The 20,242-nt window shown below is 36.1% G+C and overlaps 1 protein-coding gene across 2 annotated transcripts in view; it reads left to right on the top strand.

The window, feature by feature from the left end:
• The window catches only part of Robo2 (roundabout guidance receptor 2), a 1,624,501-nt gene that overhangs the window by 744 nt on the left and 1,603,515 nt on the right, over positions 1-20,242 (top strand). The gene's annotated exons all lie outside the window — the stretch shown is intronic.

Below are 20,242 nucleotides of genomic sequence, written 5' to 3'. Positions count from 1 at the left end.
AGGGCTGGAAAGGGGTGGAAAAGGTATTTGGTTACAAGAAGCAACAGGAAAATACTGCCTTCTGAGCCCAGGCATCTGCTCACTTTGCCTTTTGCGTGATGACTGATCTGTTTCTTTCTTTCTTTCTTTTTTTTTTTTTCTCCCTGTACTTTCTTTTAGCTCACTAAAGGAAACTTCAGGTACTCCAGTAGGCTTCACAAGTGATAGCAATTTAGCTTAAAAGCCATATCGATCCACTCCATCTCCTCTGTTCCAAAATTGGTACCTTTTATGGGGGTGAGTCGGGGGAGTTTGAAAACATAACTTTGTAAGAGGATGGCTTACAGAAAATGTATTTCCTCTCAGCTTTGTAATCCTGTGGCTATGAGAAAAGTAGTGAGTTCATATGCAAAAACAAAACAAACAAACAAAAAAAAAGGTGATTTATCATCCTGTGAAGATATGGGGGAAAGGACTGATTGGGGTATTCAAGGAATTCCTTCTGGTATGGGCAATTCTCCTGGATAATCTTATTTTAAGTTTATTTTATACCTGCCTCATTTTGTATTTAATGTATGTGTATGTGTGTACATATTTAGCAGAACATGCTTATTTAGGAGAAGCAGGGTTCTCTAAGTATTTCAGAGTTAACTTGGTTTAGAAATTGCATGACTCAGTAATAGTAAAAACTTATGGTGGGCACAGAAGATTTTGTATTTTGCTTATTTTTAAATTCACACTAATATTTCTGTCAGCTAGCCTGGGGCTCTGTTTCTGAATTCCGTATTTACTGGTGCCCTTTAGTGAATACTTGTCAGGAGAATTTGTGGATGTTGTGTCTGGCTGGAGGGGTAGCAGTGAAGTATACAAATATCTCATTTTGTCCAGATGTGGAGGTGAAGTTCAAATATCTTCCTGCTATTTAATAAACTTTCTCTTGTGTGAAGGGGCACTTGATACATAACAATAATTCCAGCATTTTCACACTGATACGTGATACATGGTACATCCAGAGTTTGATAATTACAATGGCAACTGCTCTGCTTCTCTTTTGTTCATCCACTTGGATCACAGCTGAACTTGAGCAAGAATATTTCATTGCAAACATCTTTCTTCTCTTTTTGTAGAAGTTCTGGGAAACAGAAATATCAGTGCAGTTTTGTAAGTGCGGATTGGGCCACAGAGTAATTAACTTTTTAAAGTTTCAATGAATGCCACGTTGTCATGCAGAAATTTATTCAACTTTAAATTTAGATCTTTTTCCCAAATTTATATCCACTTGTAGTTCAGGCAACCACAAGAAGGATGCATCAATATGATGTATGAAAGACATATTCAAATGTTCTTGGTATTTCACTGACTTTATTTTTATTTATTTATTTATTTATTTTTGACAAAGAAATATTTCTGAGCACAAGCATATGGAGGCCTGTCTCATAGTCACGCTCTCCATCTTCCATAGGCTCCGACATCCCTAAATGTCAACCTGCACCCTTCTTAGAAAACAGTCTCAGAACTTCCTCACAGTAACCATGGGGTTGATGCTTACCCTAGGGTACAGAAGGCAGTCCATATTTTAGATGTGCTTAAAATATGCAGAGTGAACTTGGGATACAGATAGGGCTTACTGTGAGAGCAAACTCCAGGCTTCCTAGTGAGGCATTCCTAAGATGCCCCAAGAACACCTGTAGGAGATGTGTATTTAATGTCAGGATTATAATGAGAAAAGTTTTGAAATCAAATATTTTAGTTTTTAAGTGTGTGTGTGTGTGTGTTTCTGTGTTCTGAAATTCCATATCATGGGTTGGAACTCAGTGGTTAAGAGTGCTTGCCTGCTGCTCTTTCAGGGTATTAGAGTTCTGTTACCAGAATCCACATTGGGTGGCTCACAGCCACTGTAACTCCTATTTGAAGGTATATGATGCCCTCTTCGGGCTTTTGCTGTCACATATATGACTGCATGTACACACACACACACACACACACACACACACGCTCTTTCTCTCTCTCTGTAAATTATAAATAAATATTTAATTTAGCAGAATACATATTAATTGTAAGAAAGTTAGTAAATTTTAAGAACAACTGTAGTCGTGTGTGTATTCCATGCTCAAAAAAAAAAAAAAAAAGAGTTTTGGGGTTAACCAAGAGTAATGAATATGAGAGTTAGAACTTACTAAAATCTTACACAGTTTAAAATTATTTTACTGTGTAATGTAATACATAGTCTCATGTGGTGATTAAGTGGAGAGTATGCAATTTTTGCTTCTGATTGTAGAATTGTATGCACACTCATGAGTAGGAATTCTCAAATGAGTCAGGATAATTAGTTCTCTGGCTCTTGGCCATTTGATCTAATCCATACAGGATGACTTAAAACACTTTTTCTTCTCTGAAATCTTAAAACCTTATCTTCTCTCAGAGCTTGTGAAATGTCTCAAGCAGGGCATTTGGATGCTGCCATCACTTAATGTTTCTGAGAAGGAATCCATGTAAAAGCACCTTGTTTCTGTTACTTTGTGATTCTTTCAGATAGATGTTAGTTGAAACTTGAAGGAGGGGGAGACTTTAAATATATAATTTTAATTTTTAGCAAAGACTGTGGACTGTTTATGCTTTTTTATTTTTAATTAAAATTTTATTTTTTTATTAATTACAGTTTATTTATTCACTTTGTATCCCAACTATAGCCCCCTCCCTCATTCCATCCAATTCCCACCCTCCCTCCCCTATCTTTTCCCTGCCCCTCTCCAAGTCCACTGATAGGGAGGTCCTCCTCCCCTTCCATCTGATTCTAGCTTATCAGGTCTCATCAAGACTGGCTGCATTGTCCTCCTCTGTGGCCTAGCAAGGCTGCTCCTCCCTCAGCGGGAGGTGTTCAAAGAACCAGCCACTGAGCTGTTTTTGCTTATCTAAAAATATTTACCTAAAATATAGCTGAAACAGAGGTTTGTTTATATGTTGACATAAAAGAGCTAATAGTGCCTACAGGTCTCTACTAACTCAGCATAAGGTTAGAATAAAGATGAAAATTTAGGCTTTATTTCTGAAAATATTATGGAGGAGGGTAAAGAGTATCCATATAAAAACAAAAGAACTCAGAAGCTTGATATCTTGATGTGAATGTGCGTGCGTGCGCGTGTGTGTGTTTCCATATGTGAATGAGGCCACTCCAGAAAATAATGATATTGATTCACTACAGTGTGTGAACAAGTTTGGATATAGGCTGTTAAAGTTCTGTGGTCCCAAGAAAATTACAGTCACTACTCACTTCTCAAATCCTTTGGCCTATTTGCATAAAAATGTGAGGTTGAGCTGCAGTCATTTGCTGGAGAAGGGAGAACTACAAACATTTATGATGGAAGTGAAGCGTTTTCTTTTCTTCCATGCCCGTGAATAATGCTTTCATGGAAATTTTGCAATTAAGTTTTGGACTTTCTAAAAAGGTTCCACCTTCCCTTCTTGACCATATTAACATAAGACAGAGAAAACACGGGTCGAAGGGGGCTGAGTAAATAGCCTTATTTTCTCATGTATCTCCCTCTGTTCATTTGAGATTTATTCCTTATCCCTCTCTGTAGTAGCGTTGAAAGCATAAGGAAGTATTGCAAGATATTCAATGCATAAAAATATGGAAATGTGTGATATATAGTGTTGGTAAATGATCATAAGTTTCACTTAAGTAATTTTGGTGTGAGTTAGCTTTGTGTAAATGTATTTGAGGCACTAGTTAAGGCAATAATGAAGAACAAGAGGGGGAATTTAAAGAGCTATAAAATTGACATTGACCAAGAATTTTTTTTTTATTATTTTGTGTGTGGTTGGTGCTAGGTAATGAATCCAGGACCTCATGCTTAACACTTAGATTGTAGATTTTGGAAAGAACAATTTACTTATTTTAACTTGCTGAATTTCTTTTCATCAAAAAAAAAAAAAAGTAGAATGGTGTGGTGAATTGTATCTTACATGAACTCTGGAGTTTGCAACTGAAAAGTGAATCATACTTTTCATGAGGGGATTGGGAGGGAATGAGGGAGCGGGATACGGCTGGGATACAGAGTTAATAAAATGTAACTGATAAGAAAAAAATAAAATTAAAAAAAGATTAAAAAAAAAGAATGAATAGTAAGATGGCAAAAGGGGAGGAGGACCTCCCCTATCACTGGACTTGGGGAAGGGCATGGGAAGAGATAAAGCAGGGCAAGTGGGATTGGAAGGGGATGGGGGAGGTGGCTATAACTTGAATACAAAGAGAATAAACTATATAATAAACTATAATTAGTAAAAATAAATTAATTATAAAAACCTTTGCCCTGCAAACTTGAAGACTGGAATTCAATTCCCAGATAGTGGAAGGAGAGAATGGACATCCTAAAACTGTCCTCATCTCATACAAACTAAGTCATGCATATACCTGAACACACACGAATAATAAAGATTCCACGTTATAAAATAAATTATAGTATGTTTATCTAGCATCCGATGATGATTGCTTATATATTAAAGTGATTATATAGAATTATGCATGTAAGTGGCCCAGCACATTAGGAATCCACTTAATATGTATTTTTCCCATTTTACTTCATGCTTTTGGAGAGATATTCTATATATTTTTTCCATCATCAAATTCAGCCTTTCATACATCTTCATCCATCTTCTGCTGTTCTTCTTTTGTTTTATATACAGCATACTACAGAAAATTATGGTAGATATTTTAATAATGTTATTGTGTAGGACCAGGGAATCATGACTGAGTGCAGGACAGTATCAACAGAAAGGGAAACAGTTATGAGACAACAGAGCACTCTCTTTTCCTGTTCACCATCAGGAATTTTCTACTGGCATGTTGTCAGCAATTACACGAGAGGCTTTTTTTCCCCCTTTCTATTTACATAAGATTCTATTTGTGGTGGTATAAATCATGTCTGGATTTTGTCCACTTAACATAAAAATAATGGAGACTGGAGCAATGATTTAGCTTGAACAAGTGGAAAAATGGACATGTCTTAAAAGTAAGGCTTTGAAAGTCTTCCTGTGGGCTGAACACAGAGCCATAAAGCAACACTCAACATTCTTCTTGAAAAATACTTGAATCTCCTAGGTATTGTCTGAGTTAATAGAATTTCGTTTCAGATGTAATATTTCTGGCCAGCAAGGAGAATTCTTACAGGAAGACATTTCCTCCACCAGACGTGTGGTGGTGGAAGGCAGCTGAGATGGGATTACAGAGAAACAGAATGTTCAGTTCTGCATTATACATAGTTATATTCATATTGACTAGGTAATGGTGACACTTACAAATATTCAGTTCAAACAGTAAATATAAAAGAGAGTACCCTTTCTGAAGGCAAGTCTTGTTTTTGATCTGTCACTCCCAGCCATCACTCCTTAATTGATTTCTTAAATTTGTTAGGATATAATTTATTGCCTCCACTCACCTGATGATGCATTGGTTCTACACTGTTGCGGTGACAATTGTCACAGACTGAAATCCATTGCTTTAGTTTTAAAGACCAAAATTCCAAAGTCACACTCATTAGATATGGTTTATTAACTCATTTCTATTTTAAATTCTTATTTACATGTGTGTATATGAGAGAGAGAGACAGAGACACAGAGACAGAGACAGAGACAGAAAAAAGGAAGAAGAGAAATGTATGTGCAAGTGCAAGCAGAGGCCAGAGTGGTTCTGGATTCCCTGAAGATGGAAGTACAGAATATTATAGGGGTTATAAGCTCTCTTGCTTCTGCAGTCATAATTCTGGAATACATTACAAGAACTTTAGGAAGCTATTCCTGTCTCCACATCCCATCATGCTTTAGCAGTGCTAGGATTAATGATGCATCCTGTCACATCTGGCTTTATCCTTGTGTGACAAATGTAAGTCATATCTCAGGCTTGGGTGCTTTCATACTGTGAACCATCTCTCTGGCCCATTTTATGCCCCTTATTTATCAGTTCTTTTGATTATACTAGGTCCCCTAAAAAATCTAATAAAGTCACTACAACTCCAGGTCCTAAACTTGATCACATCTGTAAAGCCTATTTAATCATGTAAAGCAAAATCATTCCAGGATGTGAAGACTAGGGTAAGAACAACTTTGTTTGGTATTTGTTTAAGTAATTCAACTGATATTCTCTTAAACTCAAGCTTCCAAATTGGCTTCTGTTTATGGAACAATAATGTATCAGGAATTATAAGAGTTTTAAATCTTTTCTGAATATACTAATGTTTAAGTTCCTTTGTAATATTTAATGTTTACCAATTACACATGCTTAACTTTATTAAATATATAATATTTGTAATCAAAGTGCCAAATTTAAAAATTCAACTCATTATTTATCCATGTTAACATCTAAATTAGATTTGTGTTACCAAACATCTTACTGTTCTTATTTATAAACCTTTGCTCTTTACATGCCATAACCTGTATTGAAACCAAAATTTTCCTTTTCTTTTAAACTTTATAAAACCAAGATCTCAGGGGGTTTCAGGAGTTGATCCAAAATAATTGCTGCACTTCACACAGAAACTCTCTTAATATACCAAAAAAAAGAAAAAGAAAAAGAAAAAAAAACATAGATAATGCCCTGCTCAAGTTAATTTAATGCAAATGAATTCATGCTTCCTCACAAGTTTGTTCTTCATTTTTCTTAAAATTATACTGTAAATGGATGTGACATGCTTTATGGTTGTTGTGCAAGGAGCATCGTCCTTCTTAAAAGCTTTGTCATTTGTCAAAAAGAAACCATTGAAAGTAAATTATCTGATCACAGTAGTACCATTGACCTTCAGACAATAAATTCTGTAATCTATACAACAGATGAACCATATTTGAAGTTATAAAAATTACACAGAAAATCCATGTTCAGATACAAAGCAATTATAATTAGGACGACAATACATGTGTACTTTTTTTAACTTTGAAAGTAGTTTTACATGTAGATTTGCCACATTACAATGTCTTTGCTTTCTAGAAATTCTAATAAAATATTCTAAAAGTGCAAGACATTTTAATTTCTTTTTATATTTAAGTGACAGGAATATTTTGAATATCAAACAGAAGAAAAAGCATGAAATTAAAGGAAGTTAATCATGAATGATCATTTCTGGTAAGAGACAGAAATCCATTAGTGTGTGTGTGTGTGTGTGTGTGTGTGTGTGTGTGTGTACATCTCCATAAGGATATAGGTGTTGAGTGAAGACAAGATTGGACTATGGGATGCTGATGATGTTTAGGAGAGTCTTATTGAGAAAGCAAAAATTGTCTGCATATTTTTAGCTCCCAGACCCGGAATTACAGAGACTGTAGTGTTGAGGAAGCGATTCCTCCAGCCATGCTGTTCTGAAGAACAAACACTTCAACTGAGTTTTCAGCCATCATAAGTAAGAAGGATGGTGGTAGGCTGCCTGTACACATGGCCCTCTTTAGCAGGCCAACTGTTACTCTTACCACCCACGTCACTGAGAACATATGGCATTATTTCAGCTGCGGAAGTGAGTGTGTGTGGACATGTCTCCAAGTGGATGACGGCTGGTTATCTTCCTCTTGTTGCTCATGCCACCAACTGTCTCTCACTTATTATCTATAGCCCTACGTTTCAGAATAGTAAGTGAAGCAAATGATGATGTTAGTAGTTTAATTTTTTTCTCTAGTAAATCACAGAGACCTACTGGATGTTAACATAAAGTTTGCAGAAGGAAGTAGTAACTTTTTAAAGAACAAAAGTGAAACATATTTTATTTAATTAAGAAAGCAATTTGTTTAAAAACTGATTCTAAAAACAGGGATAAGAGAAATATGATGAATGTTATTGAGTTAAATTATAGAATAGTTGATCAGTAAAAGGACGTTTTTGCAACTACATGGAGAAATTAATGAGACCACATGATTAAAAAAAAAGCACTATCTAATCCAGAATGACTTTTTAAAAACAATATTCCAAAATGTTCTAGATTGGACTTACATTTTAAACATTGTGAATTCTAAATTAGGAATGCAAGTGTACCTATTTTAGACTGGCTATGGAACTCATACTACAGGGCTTGATCGATCTGCATTCTGATTATAAGCAGAGCTAATGGGTTCACATTGGCATTGTATTTAGGCAGCATTGGATAGAAGTGATTTATATCAAGGGATATGAGAGTGTGCACAACTCAGAAGGAGCTAGTGACACTACAGAACTCGCTAGCAATATAACTTGACAATTATTTTTTTTAATTTATTTTACATTAATTACAGTTTATTCACTTTGTATCCCAGCTGTAGCCCCTCCCTTATTCCCTACCAATCCCACCCTCTCTCCCTCATCTTCTACCATGCCCCTCCCCAAGTCCACTGAGGTCCTCCTCCCCTTCCCTCTGACCCTAGTCTATTAGGTCTCATCAGGACTGACTGCATTGTCCTCCCCTGTGGCCAGGTAAGGCTGCTCCTCCCTCAGGGAGAGATGATCACAGACCCACCCACTGAGTTGCATTCTTATTTCTAAATACACTTCAGAAACAATCTGAAGTGTTATCTGGCCATTTCATTTTACATATTCTGCATCATCTTTCCTCATAGTTCTGGTAGATTATTGATCTTTTCATCAGAGTGAGCTCTTGGGAGTCAAAATCTTAACACTTCATATTTTATAAGCAGCCACACATGCATATACATGACTACTTGCTAAAGGGTGTTTTGTCTTCAATATAAAAGTGACAATCAAGATGATTTAGAATATAATTACACCACTAGAACTCACAACCATCTGCCTAGTATTGAACTAATAATAAGAGAGAAGTTTATGAGTATTCACAATCAAACACAATAGTTTTTAAGAATATAATGATAGACAAGATGTGGTTCTCATCATCTCTGGGATAAAAAATAGAACACCAGAGGGGACAGAAGCTCTACAAGGAGACCAATGGAGCCAAAAATCTGGGCCCAAAAATTTGGACTGCAGAGACTGATGCGTTATCCAAGGACTAGGCATGGAGTCAACCTACCCCCCCCCCCCCCGCTCAGATGTTGCTGATAGTCAGCTCAGTCTCCATGAGGGTTCACTAGTAAGGGGAACAGGGGTAGTCTTTGGCATGACCTCAGTTTCCTGCAATTGATCACCTCCCCTTGGTGAGGTAGCCTTACTAAGCCATAGGAAAAGAGGATCCAGACAGTCCTGATGATACCTGATAGTCTAGGGTCAGATAGTAGGGGAGGAGGACTTCCCCTATCAGTGCATTAGGGGAGGCATAGTGGGGAGAAGAGGGAGGGAGGTTGGTACTGGGAGGAGATGAGCAAGGGGCCTACAGACAGGATACAAGTAAATAAATTGTAATAAATAACAATAATTAAAAAAACAGAATTAAAATAAATTAAACACTTTCATAATTATTTTCACAGGGATCATAGTATGCTATTCAAAATTTTAAATCCTAACAAATGTTATATACACTCCCTTCTAGAGGCAGCAGTGGAGAAATAAAGTTAGTTTCATAACTGAAAATTTTCACACTTTTACATCATATTACATCATTACATCATTCAGTGGTATGAGCTGAGTAGTATGAAGATTTGGAACACAAGTCATTATAATGGTGATCATTTAGTTTATGTAATCATCTGTGTTTTACAACTGCAAAACAGATAATGTAATATTTTATAACTATGATTTCCAGTATACGTGTGTGTGTGTTTGTGTGTGTATGTATGTATATAATCAAGTAAACACTAAAAATATGAAGACAAACCATCGGCAAATATTATTTACACTGTAAGGGTAATCATACCCTTTCTAATCATACCCACAAGAAAGACAGGAGAAGTGAGAGTTTACAGATTGAAGATTTTTCTCTACTTCTTTTAATTTTTGAGATTTTCATATAATATAGTTTTTTAATTAATTTTTTATTTTTGTATTAATTATAGTTTATTCACTTTGTATCCCAGCTGTAGCCTCTCCCTCATACCTTCCCAATGCAACCCTTCATCCCGCATTTGCTCCCATGCCCCTCTCCGTGTCCAGGGAGGTCCTCCCATCTGACTCTAGTCTCATCAGGACCGGCTGCATTGTCCTCCTCTGGGTCTGGCAAGGCTGTTTCTCCCTCAGGAGGAGGTGATCAAAGAGCCAGCCTCTGAGTTCATGTCAGAGACAATTCCATTACTAGGATACCCACTTGGACACTGAGATGCCATGGGCTACATCTGTGCAGGGGTTCTACTTTTTCTAGGTTATATCCATGAAGGGTCCTTGGTTGGAGTATCAGTCTCAGAAAAGACCCCTGGGCCCAGATCTTTTGGTTTTGTTGCTCTCCTTGTGGAGCTCCTGTCCCCTCCAGAACTTACTAACTCTCTCTTCTTTCATAAGATTCCCTGCATTCTGCCCAAAGTTTGGTTATGAGTCTCAGCATCTGCTTTGATACATTGATGGGTAGAGTCTTTCACAGGCCCTCTGTGGTAGGCTTCTGTTCTGTTTCCTGTTTTCTCCTTCTTCTAATGTCCATCATATTTTTCCTTCTGAGTGAAGATTGATGATCATACCCAGGGTCCTCTTTAAGAACTATAGAAGTTAAAAAGCAATAAATCAAGTAATCCAATTAAAAAGTGGGGTACAGAGCTAAACAGAGAATTCTCTGTAGAGGAATATAGAATGGAAGAGAAACATTTAAAGAAATGCTCAAAGTCCTTAGTCATCAGGGAAATGCAAATCAAAACAACCCTGAGATTTCACCTGACACCCATCAGGATGGCTAAGATCAAAAACTCAAGTTTTTAATCTTCATGTTCTTTCTCTGCTTGTTTTCTTTTTCTTCAGAGAGAGAGAGAATGCATGTCCTTATGTGGGTATAAATGTGTAAGGCTCTTAGAGGAATTGGGGAAGCACAAATTATCAAAACATATTGTATGAAAAAAGTGAATAAAAATAGCCCACTATATAAAAAATTATAAAGGATTTCTCTTGACAAAATAAAGAAGAAGAAAGAAAAAGGGGGAGATCACTAAAAACATGGAGTCTGACTTGTGACTTTTGTTGGCCATCTACTCTTGAACCTGGGGAGTGTCCTGGACTGTGGTTGGTCGACCCAGTGTCATTCTAATGAAAGTTGAATTTCTCTCTCCTGGAAGCTATCATATGTGAATAGGCTCGTGGCTACAGGCGCCTCCTTCCCATCTTTCATGCTGGGATTTAGGTCTAGCCTGAGCTTGTGTAGATATTGCTTACACTGTCACAGTCTCTCTGAGTTCGTATGTGTATTTACCTTGTTTTGTCTGGGAAGTCCTTGGAATCCTCAATTACCTTTTGCTCTTACAATCCCTTTCATCACCCTCTTCATTTAGATCCCTCTGTCTTTAAGGGGAGGTATGATAAAGACACCCCATTCTGGGCTGAGCATGCCAAAGACTTTCCCTGTTTGCATGCTGCTCTGTTGTCAGTCTCCACTAATTACTATCAGCTGAAAGGAAGAACTTCTCTTCCGGGGTATGATTGATGTATCGGGCTAAAGGTGCGATAATGTAAGAGTTGTTTTATTGCTTTGTCCACTTAGAAGAATGACAGTAAAAGTGGCTTTTCCTCCCGAGAACTATAACTTATCTAGTTTCAGATTCTTGACCTCATTATCAATATGTGATATGAATTCATGGAATAGTCCATAGAGTTTTGAAAAAATGGCTGTTTTTTTTTCCATATCCTTCATGCCACTGTTGCACCTGTAGATAATGTTTTCCTGACAGATCATTATTATAACTTGCAATATTTGTAGCTTGGAGCGATTGATGATTACTCTCTTCTTCTCAAGGCTTGTCTACCCCCTTTCAGCACCATGAATGCCAGCTAGTAGGGGTGAAGCTTCAAGTTAAATACAAACTAGATTTGTGTATATTCTATATCAACAACAGGCTCTTACCATCAAGCTGTGGAAGGAATTCAATAGCCTGTAATGTTTGAGGCAGGGATGTCTGTGCTCCCTCTTTGCCCAGTGACAAAAAGAAAAAAAAAAAAGAAAAAAAAGCCAAACAAAAAACAAAAAAACAAAAAAAAAAAAACAAACAAAAAAACAAACAAACTCATTCTTGGTAATTTGGATTTTATTTGGTAGCATATGGTGTCTAATTAAAATATTGTCTTTCCCATTATATGGTGACCCCATTTAAATTTCTTTTATATATTTGTGTCATCATAGAATATATATTTATATATAAATTATATATATCATATGCTAAATATTTATATGTATATTTTGAATAGCTTTGTGAGAGTAAATCTGTATAGAGGGTAGGAAATGAGGAAGCATTGTATGCTAGGGATGGAGAGACTCTAAAGGGGAGTAGTGTGGAGGTGAATAGTGGAAAACAGTGATAGGAAGGTGATTTAGCATGCAAGAATGCCCCATAAGGAATCCCGCTACTTGGGAAACTAATTGAAAAAAAAATAAAGTTAAAACATAAACAAAAAAGAAAGTTTAAAAAAAAAGCTGGGGTTACAGGTCAGTGATAGAGTGCTCACCCAGAATGACTTTGTTTCATATACTGATAAGGATAATACTACAGTATTATCAATATTTGTATTCTTAAGCAAATGCAAGAGTAACATAGAATACCAGTAATATGAGGCATTTGTTTTTCAAATGTTATGTGTATTTGTACTATAAGTAAATAATTAACCTATAAAACAAGAATTTTTTTTCTGACTATAGTGGTTTTCTCTGAAACTTAATTATTAAGTCATTGATGAGCCTGTCTTGAACTTTTTAAATACTCAGTAAAAATCACTTTTAAAATAACAAGACACCTATGTGGTGGAATAGACCATTTTATGAGCTTTCATTTGTTTCTAAAACACCAAGGAATAGGATTTTATAAGATATGCATATTTTATATGCTTGCCTATTATACTGTATTTTTCTTTGTTAATGTTCATATGGCAAATGTATATTCAAGCCTCTGAATATATATTCTTCAGTCAAAAGAACTTTTCCATGATAAACACTGTACGCAGTAATTTAAATTTTATACTACACTGGGCTTAGGTATCTTAGCAGAAACTGTGTTCCAATAAACATTTTCTTTTCTTTGTATTTCCCGTTCAGAGATTAACTGGTTAAGATGCTTTTATAAGAAGAAAGTCTTTTGATGTACTTTTTTATTGGAGAGAGATTTTATTTCCTTAAGTGTTTTGTTGCCTAAGCATAATGAATATCCGGCCATGCGATTTAGTAGAACAGATGCTTATTCTGATATATGAGATGAACTTGCTTCCCTCAGCATGCATAGGAATGAAATGCATCTGGCCTCAGTACATAAAAGTCAATTGTGCTCCCAAATGTGCTTTTGTACATTACTTAGAATTTTTTTTAGGGGCAGACATGCTGTCATTTGCTCAAGGGGGGTCCTTGCTTACTTGTGAAATTCATGTGAGATTTGAAGTTAGACGATACTAAATCCCCAAATTCAGACAGAGCCTGAGCAGGTGAATGTACCAGTGCATAAGGTTTGGAACCATGCAGAGGAGGAAAACAAACAAAAAACAAACAAAAAAAAAACAAAAACAAAAACAAACAAACAAACAAAAAACCCTGTTGCATTTGCAAAATAACCAGTAGGATGAAGCAGAAGTATGCTGGAATACAACATAGGGAGCATGAAGCTGTTAGAAATGTCAGCCAGTGCAGGGGAGAAGAATTAGGAGGGACTGAAGCAGAACAAGTAAGTGAAGCTACGCGTTAGGCACTGAAAAAAGCAACCAGGCTTCCAGCACGGATTTTTGCACATGTGTTATGCTAGTGAGGTGAGAGGCACAGAAATAAAGAATCTTGAGGATTAGCAACTTTATTTCTCTTTGCGTTGTCCAGGCAGACTTTGAGTACGAGGTTTCTTTAAACACTGTGTACTTAATGTGTGATGCATTGACAAACAAGAAGACCGCCCAACAGAAACGGATTTGCAAATGTATTTTCTTAGAATATACCAAAACTGTATTTAATAATCTGGACTGTAATCCTGATAATCTATTTTTAGGAAATCATTATAGATTGAGTCATTTCACTGCCATCCACAGCCTCAAGCACTCTTTTGCATTTCCTACCTTTATTTAGTGCATCATTGAATACTGACTCTATTAAAAAATGCTCACATAGCTGTCCTAAAGCCTGTGACCATGCAGTGTTGAACAGTATGGGGGTTTAGGATGCAGCAACATTTACGTACTCATAAGGTAGAATCATCTTGGTTGGTAAAAATGCAGTCACAAAGGATTTGACAGCTAGATGTCCAAAGATTACCATTTACAGGAGATGCTAATGAAGTCTGGGGAGAAGAATAAGCATCATAGACCAAGGCAGGGGACCAAACCAAGAGATACATGGACAATCTGGAAGTAGCCAAAGGCAAAGAAAGGAATTCTCCCCTGTAGCTCCAAAAGTAATGTTAGATCTGATAGTAACTCAATTTCAGCCTAATAAACACATTTTGGACTTCACATCTCCATTAAAAATGAAATGTTGCTTTAAGCCACAATTCATGCTAAGTTTTTGGAAGAGAGTAACATACTTTTGTTTTTCTACATGGTGTAAAATTAACTTTGCTGTTCAGGAAACTATTGTCAATTTAGTTTTTCCAAACATATTTTCTTTTCTTGGGAAAATAAGAACTCAGGAGTAAAAAACAGTTTTATTTTATGAGAGATAATTATGCAAATAGGTTGAACATTAACAGAAATTGTCTTTGGGGAGGGTAATAAAAACCTTAAATTTTTGCTCAGACTACACGAGGCTTGCAGGATGGAAGAAAGATTTGTGTGGGCCTCAAATAATTATCCTAGGAATGTAAAGACGTAGTTTGAGCACTTAGAGAATATTGTTTTCTGGCAGTATATAATTAATAGTTTCAAAGACAACCGGTGTTCTGAGAATATCTTGAGTTATTTTTATTGAATTCTAGAATATCTATATTTTAAAATGTCATTTATTTATTTTTAGTTATTTGCTCATTTATTATTAGTGGCAGATAGTTGGATTTAACCTAAAGCCTGATTATGCTAAGCAGCCCTTTGCCACTGACTTAATTAAAAATCTTGTCTAGAAGAGACATTTTCTACTTTATATACCTATTATCTTTATTATTCACACAGCTCAGTGTGGTGTGTTAAGCAATGCATAGAGTGAGACAGGATAGGATGGAATGTGCCTCTATGGTGGTAGATTAGCTGGAGAGGGCTATAGTTAAAATACTGCTGCTAACTGACAATTTCCAATCACACAATTAAAAAATACAGTTTGAAAACTTCAACTTACTATTTCTAACTTTGTCAAAACTAAATTAGTTATGCTTTTGTAAAACTAATAAAAATTCCATTTGAGATAGACCAAACTGGTTATATTTAGAAAAATATATTTATATACATATATGTATGCAATAACAATTAGTGGAAAAAGAGGCTATGAAATTAGGAGAGTGGCCTATGGGAGTGTTTGGAGGGAGGAAAGGGAACAAAGAGAGGTTGTAATGTATAAGAGAAGAACCTGTTATATATAATATACTGATGAAATTTAAACCATATTGATAAAAATATTTAAATATGGTACATATTTGATCTTGAGTTTTCCGTTCCTCTGTAAATTTTTTATAAGAAAACTAAACAAATATATCTAAAACAGTGATCATTAAGTCTGTGTGCAATAGGATTTTATCAAGAAAAATACCAAATTTAGCAATAAATGAATTAATTCCTCAGAATTTCACTGGAATCTGAAAAGGAACTAGCTGAAGTTAACAGCAAACCAATATTAACTACTGCAAACTTTATGATGCTTTTCTCATTTCCTGGTTAATTTCTCCAGATTCATATTTCAAAATTATGTCTCTAAAATCTCCCTCTAAAAGTCTCTTGAGGTTTTTCCTAATCAGATGTAGAAATATATGCTCTTAATTCCAAAAGTTGGTAAGTAAAAATCAAGAAGATATCTGTGAGTTCCTGGTCAACCAGATCTACACGGCAAGAAACTAGCTCAAATAAAAGATGCCTCCATTAAATATGCCTGTAAGGAATTTTGTATATGTAAATCCTATGATTAACCCTAATTTTCATTATGAATGTATATTCTAGTATTAACTCATTCAAGTATTTATGAGAAACAGAACATCTCTGAGGTCCTGAGAGCTGATGCATTTGATTAAATTTGGAAGTAAGTTGAAAGGAAATAAAATAACAGTAAATGAGTGATCATATTTTGAATTTTCTTATCAGACGTATAAAAACACCTCTTAGGTTCAGGAAGTTGAGTCACCATACATGGCCTTCACATTTAAAACATTTTAAACCGATGATCAGCTAAATTCAACAGCTGTCACACAGTAATTTCACATAATCATACTTCCTCATCTCATCACATTATTTTGACACTCATGTGCTCTCAGAATTAGCCATGCGCATTTTAATTGTGGCCACCAATAGACTGCTTGTCCCTCTCCTCGTTTATTTAAAAACTTAGATTTTTGATCAAAGTGCCCTTCTCCCAAGTCTAGTTATCATTCTTGATATAAATGTCCTCTTGCAGGGACCATGAAAACCATGTTTCTCCCTTCATTTGACATCTTTACTTCTGTCCCTTGTTTTCTTTCCTCCCCTTTGCTGGCTCCTGTCAAGGTCCATTCTATGATACTTCTGTACTAGCAATAATGCCAAGATCTCGATAGAAAAGCCTCACATTCAGCTCATCATCTCTCTTCTGGGTAATTTGCACTGATATTTTCATTTGTATAATTCTCATCTTCATGAAGATTCTCTGAAGGCTCTAATGTCTGTTCCATTCTGAAAATTTATCAGGTTTTTTTGTTTGTTTGTTTGTTTGTTTGCCTTCAATTCATATGTTTTTTTTAATACCTCAGGTGTGACAGTTTACTTTTAACACTTATTGGAAAATAGTCTGAGCTTTATTCCCTACTATTATGAAAATGAGTTAGTGGTTTTTCCTATCCCTTCACTCAACTTTTAAATTATGGTGTTTCTATGAGTTCATTACTTTGTAAGTATTCTTCTGTGCAGGCACTGTCTCTGAGAAGGTAATGGTTTACAGTTGTGTGGCCCAGCCTGGACTCTGATAATCATAGGTTTGCTTCAAACTGGAAAGTGAATACCACAGAGAGAGCGTGACTTCAATTAGAAGTGGCACCAGCCATTAGAGTAAATAAACAACAAGAGTTTACATCACTTCTTTCTTTTATGTGTTCAATATATAAAATTGAATATACGTTTCAACATTAGGCATCCACACACATACTTGATCTCCTCACTTGATCTCAAATATCTGCCATCAAGCCAGGATTTCTTATTGCTTGCTAATTCTTTTCTTTTGGTATTTTTTTTTTTTTTACTACTTTTTCTATTGCGACCTTTTATCTTCCATATAATGTGCTACTATGGAAACCCAAAGAGAAAGGAAACACTCACAACCTTTTTATCAGTCCTTACTGAGTTCTCCTCAATAAGGCTTAATAAGAACCATATACCACGGATGTTGACCTGAGGAGAGCTGAACTAGCTGATCTTGGACATCCAAATGGATGGACATTGTTCTATGCTACCTCAGAGTTTCCATGGCATTTCACAGGAAATGTCATTTTGTTTCTCTGCAAAGCCTTGTGGCATCCACCGTCTGCACAAATTTAGTGTGGTCACTGTTAAATTTTTAGATTTTGGTCTCAGTCATACTCTTTGAGAGGTACGAAGAGGCAAGGCTTCGCAAGTTCCTAGACAGTGCGCACGTGGTACACCAAAAATCTTTCATTAAGATGAGACATCTGTGGCGTCCATCTGTGCCTAACTTGTAAGTACCTGCATTTGTTTTTTGTAAACAATTTCCAGCTTCCGAATGGAGAATAACTTCCTAATGGACTCACTCTAGTACGTATTTCAAAGTTTTCTCCTTTAGGTTCTGACTTAGCATGTCCTCAGTGATGTGCAAGACTACTTTTTTTTTTGTTTGTTTGTTTTACATGCATTGAACAGCTGAGCAGGGAACCAACATACAATACTTGAGAAACAGAAATGAATAATAACATGTAATGCTGTCTTATATTTATTAATTAACTTATTCATTCATTTGTCTAATTCGTTTAAAGTCTTTGAGATTAGGACTCATAGAGCAGGATGTCCTGAGACTTACTCCGTAGCCAAGGCTGGTATTTTTGCTTCCTTCTCCAAGTACCAGGATAACAGACATGAGCTACCATGACAGACTCTTGATGCTTGGTTGTTATTGGTGACATGTGATTTGCCATATTCCACTGAATTAATGCTGTTGAGCAGCTTGGTACTTTGAAGCTTGTGGTGGTCTTTGTTTTCATTTGTCAAAAATATAAACACTGGTTCAGTGAGATAGCTCATTAGATAAAGGGGACTTGCTGTCAAGTCTAATCAGTTCTATTCCAGAATTCACACAAATGAAGGAGCAAGCCAACTTTCATAAGTTTGCCTCAGACTTCCACATGTGTCACATGACATGCATACAACACAGCACACACACACACACACACACACACACACATGCTGAAAACATAGAATTAAACTTTTATTCAACAAGATTTATTTCATTTATTATCATTGTTGTTGTTATTGTTTTCCAAGACAGGGTATCTCTGTGTAGCCCTGGCTGTCTAGGAACTTCTTGTTCTGTGAACCAGACTAGCTTTGAACTCAGATATATGACTTCAGAGTTCTAGGATTAAAAACATGTACTACCACTTTCCAAAAAACCTAGTTGTATGAATTTGTGAAAACAATTTAAACAGTGTCATACTTCAAGAGTGCTGTCATTTCTAGGATTCTTTAAGAGACTGTTGAGCTCCACGAGTATTTCAACCTAAAAATATGTATATTTATATAATAAATAAATATACTATATACTGCATATATACATATATATATTAGTTTATAAAACAAAAATCACTCCAAATACTTTAACAGCACATATAGTTTTGATACAATGTCATATTGCATTGAATTTGGCCATCACTATAAAAAAATCAGCTATAGTTTTGATTGACTTAAATTGTGTTGGTAAGAACACACTAATTTCAAATGACTCCTTTTGCAAATTAAAGCACATGCTTAAGAGCAAAGTTAAAGTTTCAGCATTTAAGCTAAGTTATTGCTCAGTGTAAGACTGTGTGAGGTCTTCTAATGATAATGTACCATTGCCAAAAAAAATCGATGTTAATAACAGGAACTCAAGAACTGTAATAGGTTCTGCAATATTGTTTCTGGGCTACGTTGTGTCCCTATAATACGCTGAGATGAGGAATGGAAGGGCTATAAGCAATGGCCACTTCCTGCTCTCATTAGATTCTTTAGGCTTTATTCACCAGAAAGGCTGCATAATGGGTCAGCTGAGCAGAAAGACCATCAACCTGGAAGCTCACCGCACAACATAACCCTCCTCCTGCTGGAGACACACTTTGGTGATCAGGCCTGATGCCAAGATCAAGCTTTGCAAGGATCTATACAGAGAAAAGTTTCTAAAGAGCTGCTGTGAAAGCTGGTGCTGGAGGCTATCTGGAGCCATCCTGTCTACATGACAATAAAGTAACAAGTCTGAAGGCATCACTTTTTCTTTTTAGAAATTATATTATATCCAGGCTGATTATAAGGTCTGTTAATTGGAGTAAATAGAATGAGATCAGGAATAGGGTCTGCTACATTGTAAGCAATGGCCACTTCCAGATCTCATTGAAATCTTTGAACTTTGGTTTTAAAAAGTTTTTCAGTGAGACTGAATAAGGTCATTATTCAGCAATTAGAGATTGCTCAAACCATCTTCAGCCTATTGCTCTGTCTGATGGAGCAGACAATCATGCCACCTGGGGAAGAATCCTTTAGAGCAGCCAGGGAGTAGGACAGTCTTCAATCAAGCAGAGGGAGAACAATGAAAACAAGCCGAAGCTCCCTGCTTTTAGAAATACCTCAAGATCCAGTAAGATCTGGGTTCCATCTGCAGGTACCTCCAAAATCTGTCCACCACCAACTGGTTAATCTTCACATGGGCCTGCAAGCTTCTAGTGGCATCAGGCCTGTTCATCAGAGTGTGTATCCAGCGAGATATGTGATATGGTGAGCTTCCAGACTGATGGTCTTTCTGCTCAGCTGCACCATGATGGTCCATTCTTACTGAACAATTTTTTAAAACCAAAGCCCAAAAGAATGAAATGAGAGCAGGGAGTGGTCATTGCTTAAATGCCTTAATTACTCTTCTCAGCATTATTACAGGGGCACAACATAAAG

Source organism: Meriones unguiculatus, chromosome 17 (genome assembly GCF_030254825.1).
Source record: "Meriones unguiculatus strain TT.TT164.6M chromosome 17, Bangor_MerUng_6.1, whole genome shotgun sequence".
Taxonomy (NCBI): Eukaryota; Metazoa; Chordata; class Mammalia; order Rodentia; family Muridae; genus Meriones; species Meriones unguiculatus.
Note: the sequence above shows the minus strand (reverse complement) of the source record. Positions and strands in the feature narration are given on the sequence as shown.